Raw genomic sequence first — 14,124 nt, forward strand, 5'->3', positions numbered from 1 at the left:
CACTCAAGCCAGGGTGATGGGTTGAAGATGCATCCCTTGGAGCAATCGACCATGGGGCATCAGAGGGGCAACATTAGCACAGAGGAAATGCAGGACACACTGGAGTGCAAAACTATGAGGGACACAGAGAGAGGTGTGTTCAAAAATAATAATAATAATTACACTTTTAACATTTATGTTATTATGTCCTATCATCTTCTTCAGTCCCTATTCAGTGTCATTTGTCCTAAATTAACCCCTCTTAATTTTTTTTTTTGGGGGGGAGCTCTGGTAGCATAGTGGCTAAGGCACTTGACTGCTAACCAGAAGGCTGGCGGTTCAAACCCACCAGCCACTCCTCGGAAGGAAGGTTGGGCAATCCTACTTCCGTAGTGATACTGCCTCGGAAACCCAAGGAGGGGTCGCTATGAGTCAGGGCTGACTGGACGGCACATAACAACAACAACAACAACAATTTTTTTTACCCTCATGTCTGATGATAATCATTGATTATGAAAATCCTATCTTAACCCATTCCTATCACATCAATCTTCATTATGACACCACAATTTCTTTCATTATTTGTTAGGAAACATCTAAATTTTGCCCCATATTTTCCATTTTAATGAACCTGAAATCTGCAAGTTGATTCCAAATGCTTGAGAGAGCTGCAACTAAGAAGTAAGGATTTCACCAAGTGCTATCTCTCTCTCTCTCTCACACACACACACCCACACACACATGCTTAAAACCTTTAGTTGGCACTTTCTTCTTTTGTTCCTGTTTGCAAGGAATCCATTGTCTTCTCAATGTGAACCTCTGGCCTTTATTTGAGCTTAATGTGTTCTGTCTATTACTATTACTATTTCAATTATTACCATTCATTTTCTTATAGGTAAACATCAGGAAACTCACATGATTCATTAAACAAACATAGAACTTTTAGCTGGTACCTGCTGTCCCCTCAGCAGTATATCATTACTTGTATATCTTTACTTGCTTTGATACTTTTTGAAATAAACAGTCTATATCAACATTATAACCATGTCTTCAAAAGGTTTAAATGTCACCATAACTCTATAGAAATTAAACAAAGTCTTACTATTAATGTGGACCTCTGGGTTATAAGCACCTCATTACAGAGATTCCACCTGAAGATACTAGAAAGTGTGTGATCAAGGAAGCTTACCCTAGAGATAAAAATGTCCAAGAAGTCATGATCAGAACATTTCTTTTAACTTCAGATTTACTCGCATTACTCTCATTAGAAGGATTATTCTATCTCATTACTATTAAAGATAAAATTCTAAATAAAATTATGACAATGAAGAAAGGGTTCTGCAATTTACCACTGCATTTTCCAAGCAAAAGAGCAGATATATTATTCAATCCTCAAGTACTATGTGTGCTGTGAGCTACTGAAAGTTGCCTACATTTTGTAGATTTTGAAGCAAAGTTCATTCCAGGAGAAAGAACAACTAAAAACCTTGAGCATTTGATAATTTAATCAATGACATTTAGGCAGCAACAGACAGCACATAAACAATTTACTCTAGTTGATAAAGTTGTTTCCTGTGGGGTTATGTGTTAGAAGTCAAATGCTTTAGGCACTATGCCCCCAGAGCTCCCACATGTATATGGAACTGTAAAGTAAATGGATGGTGGATGGCAGAAACAAGGTTCTCACTGTTGGAGTGGTATTTTACAAATACCCAAGGGAAGGAGTCTAGAATGATCCACATGGAAATGGATTAGAATTGGAGAAATCAGTATAAAATCTCATATTTAACTTAATATAAACACAGATTATATACAGATATATTTATAAATATTTTAATATACATGAGTTAGTATACACATATACATTTCCTTGCTCTGTTAGCTGAGATGGCATAAAATGCATGATACTCCAATAGAATTGAACACAGCTAGCTTTCAGATATTGGTTTCTAATACTATTCTACAACAAAAGGAACCAGAAAGTTTTAGAGAAATGGCTGATTCTAGGACTGGGGCAGGAAGTGTACAAAAAGGGCACTTTGTCATGACAGAAAGTAAGGAAGTCTTAAAACAAAAAAACATAAGGGTATGTTGAAGGGATAATAGAGACAACTGAAAGAGCTCCCAGTGGCCAAAAGTAGAACACTTTAAGTAAAAAATACATCATGTAGCATTGATTTATAACCCAAAGTTAAAATGAACAGCTATAAGCACAGAGTGAGATAAATAATTGATTGGTTGAATTAATAAATAAATAGGGAGAAGAGATAATCTCCAAGGGGGGGATCCAACTAACATACACAGGTACTTGTTACCCAAAGAGGAGAAAAGTTAACTCCAATCAGCAACACCAGTGGTGAATTATACTGATAGTGTATATTCTTTATGATGTGCTAAAAATGATCATTTATCTCTTATGTCTTTTTCCAAAAAATCATAACTTCAGTCAGATTCTACCACGTGCTTGACAAGTCCTCAGTTTTAAGGTCATCAACAAACTGAGAAACTGTCAGAGTCAAGAGGAGCCAAAAGAAATGTGATCACTAGATGTAATGTGGTTTCATGGGTAAGATACCAGAACAGAAACAAGGCATTAGGAAAAAAAAAAAAAAAAAAGCCTAAGGAAACCTGAATAAACTTTAGTTATTAAAAACACATCAATACATCAATATCAGTTCATTCATTTTAACAATTATATTCTAATATAAGATGTTACTAATAGAGAAAATTGGATGCACAATATATGAAAACTTGGTATTACCTTTTCAATAGTTTTGTAAATCTAAAGCTGTTCTAAAAAATAAAGTTTATTAAAAACACACGTACAAGCACCATGGGCACATATAATCTTAAAGTGAAAAGGCAAGATAAAGAGTAAAAGAACATATCTGCCCTCTATATATTTAACAAGGAGCCCATGTCCATTCAGAGTGTATAAAGAACTATTAAAAGTCAGTAAGGAAAGGACAGACGACTCTATTTTAAAAAGTGTGCAAGAGTTACAATGAAACATGTGGGAGAAAGAGAGAATAATAAAATGTCAATAAATGATGGAAAATGTGCTCTACCTAATTAGTCATCAGTAGAATGAAAAACATATAAATAAACACATTATTACACTCCCACATATATGGTCCAAATGAAAACTACAGGGGGAAAAAAAAAGCAGTATTGGAAAGGAGTTGGGGCAACCAGTACTTTTATACACTGCTAATGGGATAATTGAGAGCTCTGGTGGCTTAGTGTGTAAGGCATTTGACTGCTAAACAGAAGGCTGGGTGTTCAAACCCACCAGCCATTCCTAAGAAGGAAGGTTGGGCAATCTACTTTGGTAGTGTTTCCGCCTCAGAAACTTAAGGAGGGGTCGCTATGAGTCGGGTCTGACTGGACAGCAAACAACAACACATCAGACATAGACAAATATGTCCACAATAACATAAGTAGGAATAGGTCTAAACTGGAAACTATTCTGATATCCATAAAGGGTACATAGGGTAAGGAATTATAAATGAATTATGGCATAATCACACAAGTGAATGATAAAAACAAATGACAAAGTTCTACAATGATACAAATAATAGAGATATATTTCACAAATATAATAATCCAAAACCAAACTCGCAGTGATAACTTAAATTTTTGCAATTTAATATTGCAATATCACCAAAAAGATCTTGACTTGACTTGTTTTTAACCGAAATTGTCTTAGTTATCTAGAAGTGTTGTAACAGAAATACCACCAATGGGTGTCTTGAATAAACGTAAGTGTATTTTCTTACAGTTCAGCAGTCTGAAAGTCTGAATTCAGGTGCTGGCTCTAGGGAAAGGTTTTCTTTCTCCCTCATTTCTGGAAAAAAGTCCTTGGCTGTTTTGAGCTTCTGTTCCAGGGCAATCTTCATGTGTCTTGACTTTTCTCTTCTCCCACCTCTGTTTGTAGCTTGTTTGTTTAATCCCAAAAGAGATTGATTTAAATCACACCCTACAGTAATACTATTTGTTAACATGACAAAGAAAATTCATTCCCAAATAGAATTTAACCACAGGTATAACCAACTAACCAACTCACTGCCATGGAGTCGGATCCCACTCATAGCAACCCCTCCTTGAGTTTCCAAGGTGGTATCACAGCTGAAGTAGATTACCCAACCTTCCTTCCAAGGAGTGGGGTGAGTTTGAACCACTAGCCTTCTGGTTAGCAGTCAAATGCCTCAGGTACTATATGCCACCACACCTTTACAACACATATTTTGGGGGGACAAAATTCAATCCATTACAGGTATATTTTGTATTTGTCTCCATGCCTAGCATCTGTTCACTAGATCAAATAAATAATATTTTAAGTTATTAACTAGGTGACATATTGAAGTTTTGTTTTGTTTTAAGATAAGAAGAGTATAGATTCATCACTCTGTGAAATAGATAAATAAATATAGAACAATGGAACAAATATTAAACACTAACTTCAAAAACTGTTTCATCATATATATTTGCAGAAATCAGCAGAGGTTTTATATATTACTTATGTGTCCAACTATTCTATCATCTTATTTCTAAATGAAAGCAACTCTCTGCACTTTTGTATTTGTTGTATTGAAATTGTACCTATTGTACAATTTTATGTACATAAACTCTATTATGACTGTACTGATAAATCTATTTTACTTTCAAAATGAAGCACCACTGACTAATAAATGGAAGGAAAGCTAGGGAATAATAAAGAAATAATAAATGATTTTCACTGTGGGCATTAGTATAGAAATTGATACGGTATTGTTGTAGTGTTATCAATGATCTGGATAAAGGAAACTATTTCATTTTTTTTTTATCAAAATAGAAAACTTAATGGCTTATTATTATTATGCAACTAGATCTACAACATGCAACATGTATATGTTCTGGTTTAATGAAGCAGTAGTAAATCAAATATTTATGAACTTTCACGTGATGTAGTCTATTTTGCATAAATTAGTAAATTAATTATTGTTCTTTAATATCACAAACATCCTCCAATATACCATTACAGGAAGTTTTAAGAAATAAAATACTTTCTACCCTTTTATCTTCCTTCCAAGGAGTGGCTGCGGGGTTTGAATCGCCAGGCTCTGGTTAGCAGTCAAATGCCTTAGAAGATTGGGCAATCTACTTCTGTAGTGATACCTTTTCGGAAACTCAAGGAAGGGTCTCTATGAGTCAGATCCAACTCAGCGGCAATGAGTTTCTTTCTTTGGTTACCCTTTTATCTAAATCCTTCTTGCCCAATTTCCCATGCCTTCTAATTTTTTCTTTTTTTTTGAGGGGAAGATGAATCATTTCATTAATTAAACATTATAGGACTATGTAGGAATAATGGATAAGGTTGGCGTAGTGCCTGTGGCACTTGACTGCTAACCAGAAGGCTGGCAGTTCAAACGCACCAGCCACTCCTCGGAGGGAAGATGGCCAATCTATTTCCATAGTGATACTGCCTCGGAAACTCAAGAAGGGGTTGGTATGAGTCAGAGCCGACTGGAGGGCACATAACAACAACAACAACAGTCTCAAATATTATACAGTAAAACCTCCAAAACTTAGAACCTGTGAAAGGCAGAAACTTGTCAGAGTAGGAAAACAGGTATTTTCCACTAAAGCAAGAGATAGAAAAGTGCTAAGACTGCATCCTGTAAAGGGTGGAAAAGTTACCTGACTCAGAAAAACAAGGCACTCCCACAGAGTTCGAGCTTTCTCAGGTTTCACTGTATTAAGGTTCCCTCTCTGTAACTTAACCCTTACAAATGATAAGTTGTGGAACTATAAATATAGCAAGAGGATGGAAAGAATTGAGGTGGAAGCATATTCTATACCCTGAATTTTTTAATGTAACTAGTCAGATAATTGGCCTTATCCTTCCAAGGAAGCTATTTGACTGTTCTCTTATATATTCAATTATAATATTCCTTTTAAAAATCAAGGAGCTCTGGGGGTGTAATGGTTAAAGCATTGGGCTGCTAACCAAAATCTTGGCGTTTGGAATCCATCAACCACTCCTCAGGAGAAAGATGAGACAGTCTGCTTACAGAAAGATTTACAGCTTCGGGGCAGACCTACTCTGTAGTAAAGGGTCACTATGAATGTGGGCAATTTACTTCCGTAGTGATCCTGCCTCAGAAGCACAAGGAGGGGTCACAATGAGTCGGGTCTGACTGGACGGCACATAACAACAACAACAACATTGATGTAATATACTCAATGGCAGTAGATGGGTGGATTTCAAAAATCATCAATACTTATTATTATATTAAATAATCATTTGTATTAATTTAAAAATAGAGGTGAGTGAAAAATTGCAAATTTTGAATTGAGAAGAAATAGAGTTGAAGATAAAGTGAAACCTCTTTCTCTCTCTCTCTCTCTCTCTCAGCATTTGCATCATTTGCAATCAATGCTTTGCTAAGCTGAGAGAATTTCTGTTTTGCACTTTGCATTTTACACATAAACATTAACTGCTGATGCCAAGGTTAGTTCACATGAGAGTACTTGATCTACTCACAAAGAATACAATAAAGCTTAGTGCAAATAAACTATTCTTCCATTGCAATTATAAAATAACATAGAAGAGCTGTAGTTAAATAAAAAAATACATATATACTACCCAAAACTGTTTGAAAACAGTATATATATTCTTCGCAATAGTTAAGAAAAACATAATTATTTAAATTAGAAAGATAATGATTCTGAAAGTTTTAAACCTGGAAGCATCCCATGAATCAAAAAATAAGAATTAAATATGAGAAGTAAATATATTCATAAATAAGTTCTTATTTATGTCAGATACTCACTCTGATCTTAATTTTTAGGGTCCAGAGTGTAGTTCCAACATAATAACATTGCCTCTGAAGTCCTCACCTATGAGTTGGAGAGGCTGTCTTCAAATAATTTCATACAGTAGTACTGGAAAGGGGGTGGGTCATGCTGAAACATGATTGTCATTAAAAAATAATCTACTGAAATTATTCTTCATAAAGATTTTTAAACTTATGTGGTTGTATCCTTGAAGTTCTTACAAGTAAAATTACTTTATCAAAGGCTGTGTTTTAAGGTTATTTATGAATAACTCAGAAAATCTTTAAATATTAAAAATTGATAGCTCATTATAAATTACACTAATGCTCCCATAAGCTTTTTGTCACTTGTATTTTGATTATTCTAAATAAGTGTGCTTTAATAGTGAAAACGTTTTCATGTTATTTTTAATGTAAATGTATTGGATTCCTGTAAGACCGTTTTTAAATGTTTGTGGACTTTCTATTGGTGACTGTGTAGCATTTATTTTAATATAAATTCTACATTTAATATTTTTATAATAAATATTTTTGAAATAAGAAAATATAGGCCATATAGGTATTTAAAATAAAGACTTACTGACATCAAGTTAATTCCAACTCATAGCAAACCCACTGGGTTTCCAAGGTTGTACATCTTTTGCTTAGCAAACAAATGCCTTAACCACTACACCACCATAGCTCCTACAGATAGGTATTAGAGATAATAATTAACCTCAGTATATTCATTCTGTACAAAAGGAACATTGTGAGGGGGAAAAAAAAATCAGAGTATGTTAAGGAGCATTTAGGGGAAAAAATATAAACATAGAAGGCTGTATATATTTGCATTTCTGAAGTGATCATTTTCATGTCTGTTTGAGCCACTCACTCTCCATTGAATTGATCCTGTTAGGTGCTGTCAGTTTGGATCTAAGACATAATGACCTTTTTGTATAACTCAATGAAATGTTGTCTGATCCTTCATCATCAGCACAATCTTTATGTCTGAACTTAGTTTTTGCAATCACTCTGTCACCCTCTCTCATTGAGGGTGTCCCTCTTTTTCATAGACCCTCTACTTTACCAAGCAGGATGCCTTTCTCCAGGAATTGGTAACTCCTGATAACATGTTCAAAGTAAGCTAGAGGAAGTTTCGCCATTCTCACTTGTAAGGAGGATCTAGTTGTACTTCTTGCAAGATAGATTTGTTTGTACTTTTGGCATTTCTTGATATATTCAAAATTCTTTGTCAACACCTCAATTTAAATGGATCAATTCTTCCTCAGTCTTCCTTATTCATTATTTACCTTTTGCATGAATATGAGGTCATTGAAAACATCAGGCACATATTAGTCCTCAAAGTGATATCTTTGTGTTTTCAAGATTTTAGAGATGTCTTTCATAGCAGATGTGTTCAGTGCAATATATAATTTGATTTCTTGACTGCTGCTTCCATGAGCATTGATTGTTGAACCAAAAAGGATGAAATTCTTCACAGCTTCAGCAAATGTTGAATTCAAAACTAGCAGGTAAAATGGCAGATTATTGGGTAATAAGCTCAACAGTCCCAAGATGAGCTGGCAATGAGGCAGGCCACTGGTTCAGCTCCAAGAACCAGAGATGATGAGCTAGTTATAGGACCAACATCCAGCAGAAAGCTTTATATTTTCCAAGAACGTTCATATATCTCATCATGGAAGTGATTGCATTCGACAAGATCTTATTATGGGGAGGATGACATCACAACTGCTTAAACCACTTAGAATCATGGTCCAGTCAAGTAGACACACACCTTTAACCATCACAGTGCTTCAAGTCATATTCGTATTAAGTAAGCAAAGCTATGTCTTCTGCATATTGTAGTTTGTTAATAAGTCTACCTTCCATGCTTTCTCCTTCATAAAGTCCAGTTTCTTGCTCATTTCCTCACCATGTTGTTGCTGTTGTTGTTAGTTTCCCTGAGTCACCTCTGACTCATAACGACCCTATGTACAACAGAAAAAAGCATCACCTAGCCCTGCGCCAGCCTCATAATCCTTGTCATACCTGAGCTCATCATTGCAGCCTGTGTCAATGCATCTTGTTGAGGGCCTTTCCCTTTATGGCTGATCCTCTATTTTACCAAGCATGATTACTTCTCCAGGAAAAGTCCCTTCTGACAATATGGGCGAAATATGTGAGATGAAGTCTAGCCATTCTCCCTTCCAAAGAGCTGCAGGCTGTGCTTTTTCCAAGACAGATTTGTTACTTTTTATGGCAGTTCATTGTGTTTTCAGTCCATCACAATCAAGTTATAAAACATTATCATTACACGCAATAATTCCCCATGCATCTATGTAGACAATCTATTCATCTGATCCCTGCCCTGGCAAGGACAGATCTGTTTGTTTGGTTTTTTACTTTATTAGTGCCTTTTACAGAATGGCATATGAATGAATCATACAATGTGAATACTTTCATGTATGGTTGCTTTCATGTAACATAATGTGTTGGATAATAATTGATGTCAGTATACGCATCAATAGCTAATTTCTTTTTACGTCATGGTATAGATTACAGATGTTTATTCATCAGGTGAAAGGCATTTGTGTTTTTTACAGTGTTAGAGAATATGAATAAAACTGCTATGAACTTCTAATGATTTCTTGTGTGTAAAAGTAATTTTTCATTCTACTTGGATAAATGCCTAAAAATCGATTTGCTGAGTTTCATGGTAGCTTTGTAATAATTCTTGAAATTGAGCACTTTGGGTCCTCCAATTTTGTTATTCTATTCAAAAGTTGTTTTGACTATTGCAGTTCTTTTATCTTTCTAAATTAATTTTAGAATCAGCTTATCAGATTCTACCAAAAAAAGGAAAAAAAAGAAAGAAAGAAAGAAAGAAAAAAATCCTCATAGGATTTTAGTTGGAAATGCATTGAATCTGTATGTCCTTGGGAAAAGTTAACACTTTGAGTTTCAAAAATTAGGAATTGTTCTGGTTACCTAGTGCCACTCTAATAGGAATAAACCACAAATGAGATGGCTTAAACAAACGAGAGTTTATTCTTACAGTTTGGAGGCTTTAAGTCCAAGTTCAAAGTGCCAAGCTCTAGGGTATGGGTGAAAGGCCCTCAGCCTTGGGCTTCACCTCTGCCTCCAGCTCCTGGCCCACTGAAGCTAGAGGCTTTTTTTCACTCAGACAGCTGCTGGATGCTGAGGCTGCGAAGCCCAAGGTTGACAAGTAAAAAGGCACAGTCCTGATGTTACCAAACCACACAACAAGCCATTAATTCAAGTCCATTGTAAGTCGCCAGTTCGGCAGAGCATGGCAAACTGCTGAACAACAACATAGCTACATGCAGGGTCCAAGTGTGCCATGAGATAGAGACCATTTCCCAAGGCTGCTTCTTATATATAGGAAGCAGACCACATACCCAAAGGCAGCTCTTCAGCTGCTCACAGTAGATTCCACCATGGAGTTGATTACCAGTCTCATCCTGGGGAATACTACATCCAGCTGCCTAACCACTCAACCAGGCCGAGCCAAGTTGACACACAAACGGAAGTACCACAGGAACATAGAGTGACCTTACATTTATTAAGATCACTGTGGGTTTATTTCATCAACATAATCTAGTGTTCTGTATACAGAGTTTGTGTGTTTTCTTTTTGTTATTGTAAATGGTCCTTATTTAAAATTTCAATTTCCAATTCATTACACCAAATACATAAAAATATAAAATGTTATTAGGTATTTGTTAGTTCTAAGTGTTCAGGTTATTTTGGGTTTCCTGTATGTCAATCAAAATGTGCTCTGGTGGCATAGTGGTTAATGCATTTAGCTGCTAACCAAAAGGTCAGTGGTTCAAACTTCATGGCAATAGATTTTTTTGTTGTTGTTTTGATATATATGTATATGGGAACTCAGGTGGCATAGTACCTAAGGCATTTGACTAACTAGAAGGCTTGCAGTTCAAACCCACCATCCACTCCTCAGAAAAATGTTTGGGCAATCTACTTCTGTAGTGATACCGCCTCAGAAACCCAGGGAGGGGTTGCTCTGAGTCAGATCCGACTCCACAGCAATGAGTTTGTTTTTTGGTATATATATTATATGTAATGATTACATTAGACAAGGTCTTATTATGGGGATGACTACATCACAACTGCTTAAAACATTTAGAATCATGGTCCAGTCAAGTTGACACACAATCCTATCATAGTGCTTCAAGTCATGTTTATATTCAGTAAGCAAAGCTATGTCTTCTGCATATTGCAGTTTGTTAATAAGTCTACATTCCATGATTTCTCCTTCATATAGTCTAGTTTCTTGACTCATTTGCTCAGAATATTGTTGTTGTTGTTGTTCTTAGGTGTTCTGAGTCACCTCTGACTCAATGACCCTATGTACAACACACACACACCTAGAGAAAGACAGAGATCTCTAGTGGTGCAGTGGTTAAGTCATTTGGCTGGTAACCAAAAGTGTTGATGCTTCAAACCCACCAGTTGCTCTGAGGAAGAAAGATGAAGAAGTCGGGTTCCATAAAGTTTTGCAGTCTTGGAAATCCAATGGGGAGTTCCAGCAAGATGGTGGAATAGGCAGAGAAGCTACACAGATCGTCTGCAACCAAGCAATGCAAAACCAATACAGGAGATGATCCTGAGACCTTGAGTTTTGAAGGCAGGGATAAATAAGTGGATTAAATATCTACAAATAGAAGAACATGAATGAAACAGTAAGTAAAGAGACAAATGGAGCAGCGGACTATCAGGTGTCCTGAGGTCACAACCATTTTTAATATTTCCCAGTAGTAACCTGAGAATCAGCTCTGCTCACCAAGGATTGCATGGGCAAGGACTGTATCAGTGCCTGACAACCAGAAAGGAAAACAGCAAAGAAGGAGACAAACAGACCTGTGGACTGCTAGTGAATGTCCTGAGGACACAGCAAATTTGAATATATGCAGTGGCACTCTTACCTGGACAGAGACTTAAAAATGGGCTCTGCTTGCTGAGGAAAGCATAGGTAATTACACTGGAAGCTGATGAAAAGAAAGGTGCAATATTTTGCTTGTTACTCTTATACCTTACACCCTCTTGGTGAAGAGAAGTATGGCCAACCCCTACCTCCACACACTTCACTGACCAGCAGGAACTCCATCCTTCTCTGTGCCCTGACAGAATCTGGTCACTGCACCTAATCCCCCACAGTTTGTTGTTGTTGTTATTTGTTTGTTTTAAAATTATTCTTTTTAGCTTCCTCCTTTTTTCCATATTTTTTTTCCTTAAATTTCTCATCCATGTTTTTTTTTTTTTTCCCCTTCTACTTTTCTCTTCCCTTTTCCTGGTTCCCTTTTTATTCATTCTTTTTCCTTTTTTTTTCCATCCCTTGTTGCTCCTTTTGCAGTTTTTCCATTAACTCTTTGCCTGTTTGGATTCCAATCTGGGGCCACGCTCCACTGTGTATTGCTTCCTGGGCTGCTGGTGAGCTCCACTCGGCACCCGCTGCCATTAGCCAATAAGTTGCTTTAAAAAAAAAAAAAAAAAAAAAAAAATTATTTTTTTTTTTAGTCTAACTGAGTGGATAGCAGCAAGCATTCCCACAAAAACCAACCATACAGGCACCTTCTATAACCCCACCTACTGAGTGAAGACCACCACTTGCTTTTGCACCAAATGACCCACAATAGATGGCACCCAATACCAGCTCAACTCGCCCTCAACTGCTCCTTATGAACAGCTAACAGATCTGTGCAGACACTCTCATTCTCTATCACACCTACCAGGAGACAGGTGATGAGTGACTAGGTGCTAACAACTAGCAAATGGAGGAGCACAGGACCCTGCTCACATAGATATATCAAAACAGAATAAAGGAAAAAAGAATACTTGGCAAATCACACCAACACACAACAACAAATTAAATATAAATACAACACCACCACAACAGACCCTCATAGTCCTCACAAAAAAAGCAAGATAAAGTAGTAGAAACAAGAGTTCAGGATACAAAACCAGAAAACATCCCTAAGGAAGAAGCAGCATTGAAAGTCCCTTATAAGGTATTAAAAAGAACCTTCAACAGATTGAGAGTGCCTTCAACAGATTGAGAGACAGATCAAGAAAAACATTGACTAGATCAAGGAAAAGACATCTAAAACTCTTGAAAAATCTAGGAAATACAAATTTTTGATAAAAAACAACAAATAGAAATCCAGAATATTAATACTAGAATTTCAGAAGTAGATAACACAATACTTGGGCAAAGTAGTAGAATTTAATCAATGGAAGGGAGAATTAATGAGATTGAAGACAAATACCCAATATTACTTTGTTAAAGGATCTATCAGACAAAATATCAAAACAAAATGAAGACAGCCTAAGATTTATGTGGGATACGATCAAGAGAGATAACCTAAATGTAATTGTAATTCTAGGACAGGAGGACACAGATAAAAACTACAGAGACAATTGTGGAATATTTGTCAGAAGAGGATTTCCTTAATATGATGAAAAATTAGAAAATATCCATTCAAGAAATTCAGTGAACCTCAAACAAGATAGACCCCAAAAGAAAATCAGCAAGACATATCATCATCAAACTCACCAAACAAAAGACAAAGAATCCTGAAAGCAGCATGGGAAAAATCAAAAGTTACCTATAAAGTGCAGCCAATAAGACTAAGTTCTGATTTCTTGGCAGAAACCATGCAGGTGAGATGACAATGAGATGATATACATAAAACTTTGGGAAAAAAAAAAAAATATATAACCAAGTATTATATGCCCAGCAAAACTGTCTGTCAAATACGAGGATGAAATTAGATTTTTAGATAAGCAGAAATTAAGACAATTTGTTAAAACAAAACCAACATAACAAAAGCTGCTAAAGGGCGTCCTTTGGACAGAGAACTAACAGCAGCAAACAACAACTGACGGTTAACACATGTGATGATATAACCCAGAAACCAAACCAGTTATAGAATATCCAAAGTAAAATAAGCTTACAAGACTGCAAAACAAGGAACCAGAGACATCAACTGGTAAATGAGGGTATCTGTTGTTGTTGTTGTTGCTAAGTGCCGTTGAGTTGTTTCCGACTCATAGCGACCCCGTGCACAGCAGAACGAAACAGTGCCAGATCCCGTGCCAGCCCCACAATCCCTGCTATACTTGAGCCCGTCATTGCAGCCACCATGTCAATCCATCTCTTTGAAAGCCTCCCCCTCTTTCGTTGACCCTCCACCCTACCAAGCATGACATCCTTCTCCAGGAAATGGTCCCTTCTGACAACATGACCAAAATAGGTGAGACGAAGTCTGGCCATTCTTGCTTCCAAGGAGCATTCTGGCTGCACTTC

The sequence above is a fragment of the Orycteropus afer genome, unplaced genomic scaffold (assembly GCF_000298275.1).
Source record: "Orycteropus afer afer isolate SDZICR_OR568_19922 unplaced genomic scaffold, OryAfe1.0 scaffold00220, whole genome shotgun sequence".
NCBI classification, from domain to species: Eukaryota; Metazoa; Chordata; class Mammalia; order Tubulidentata; family Orycteropodidae; genus Orycteropus; species Orycteropus afer.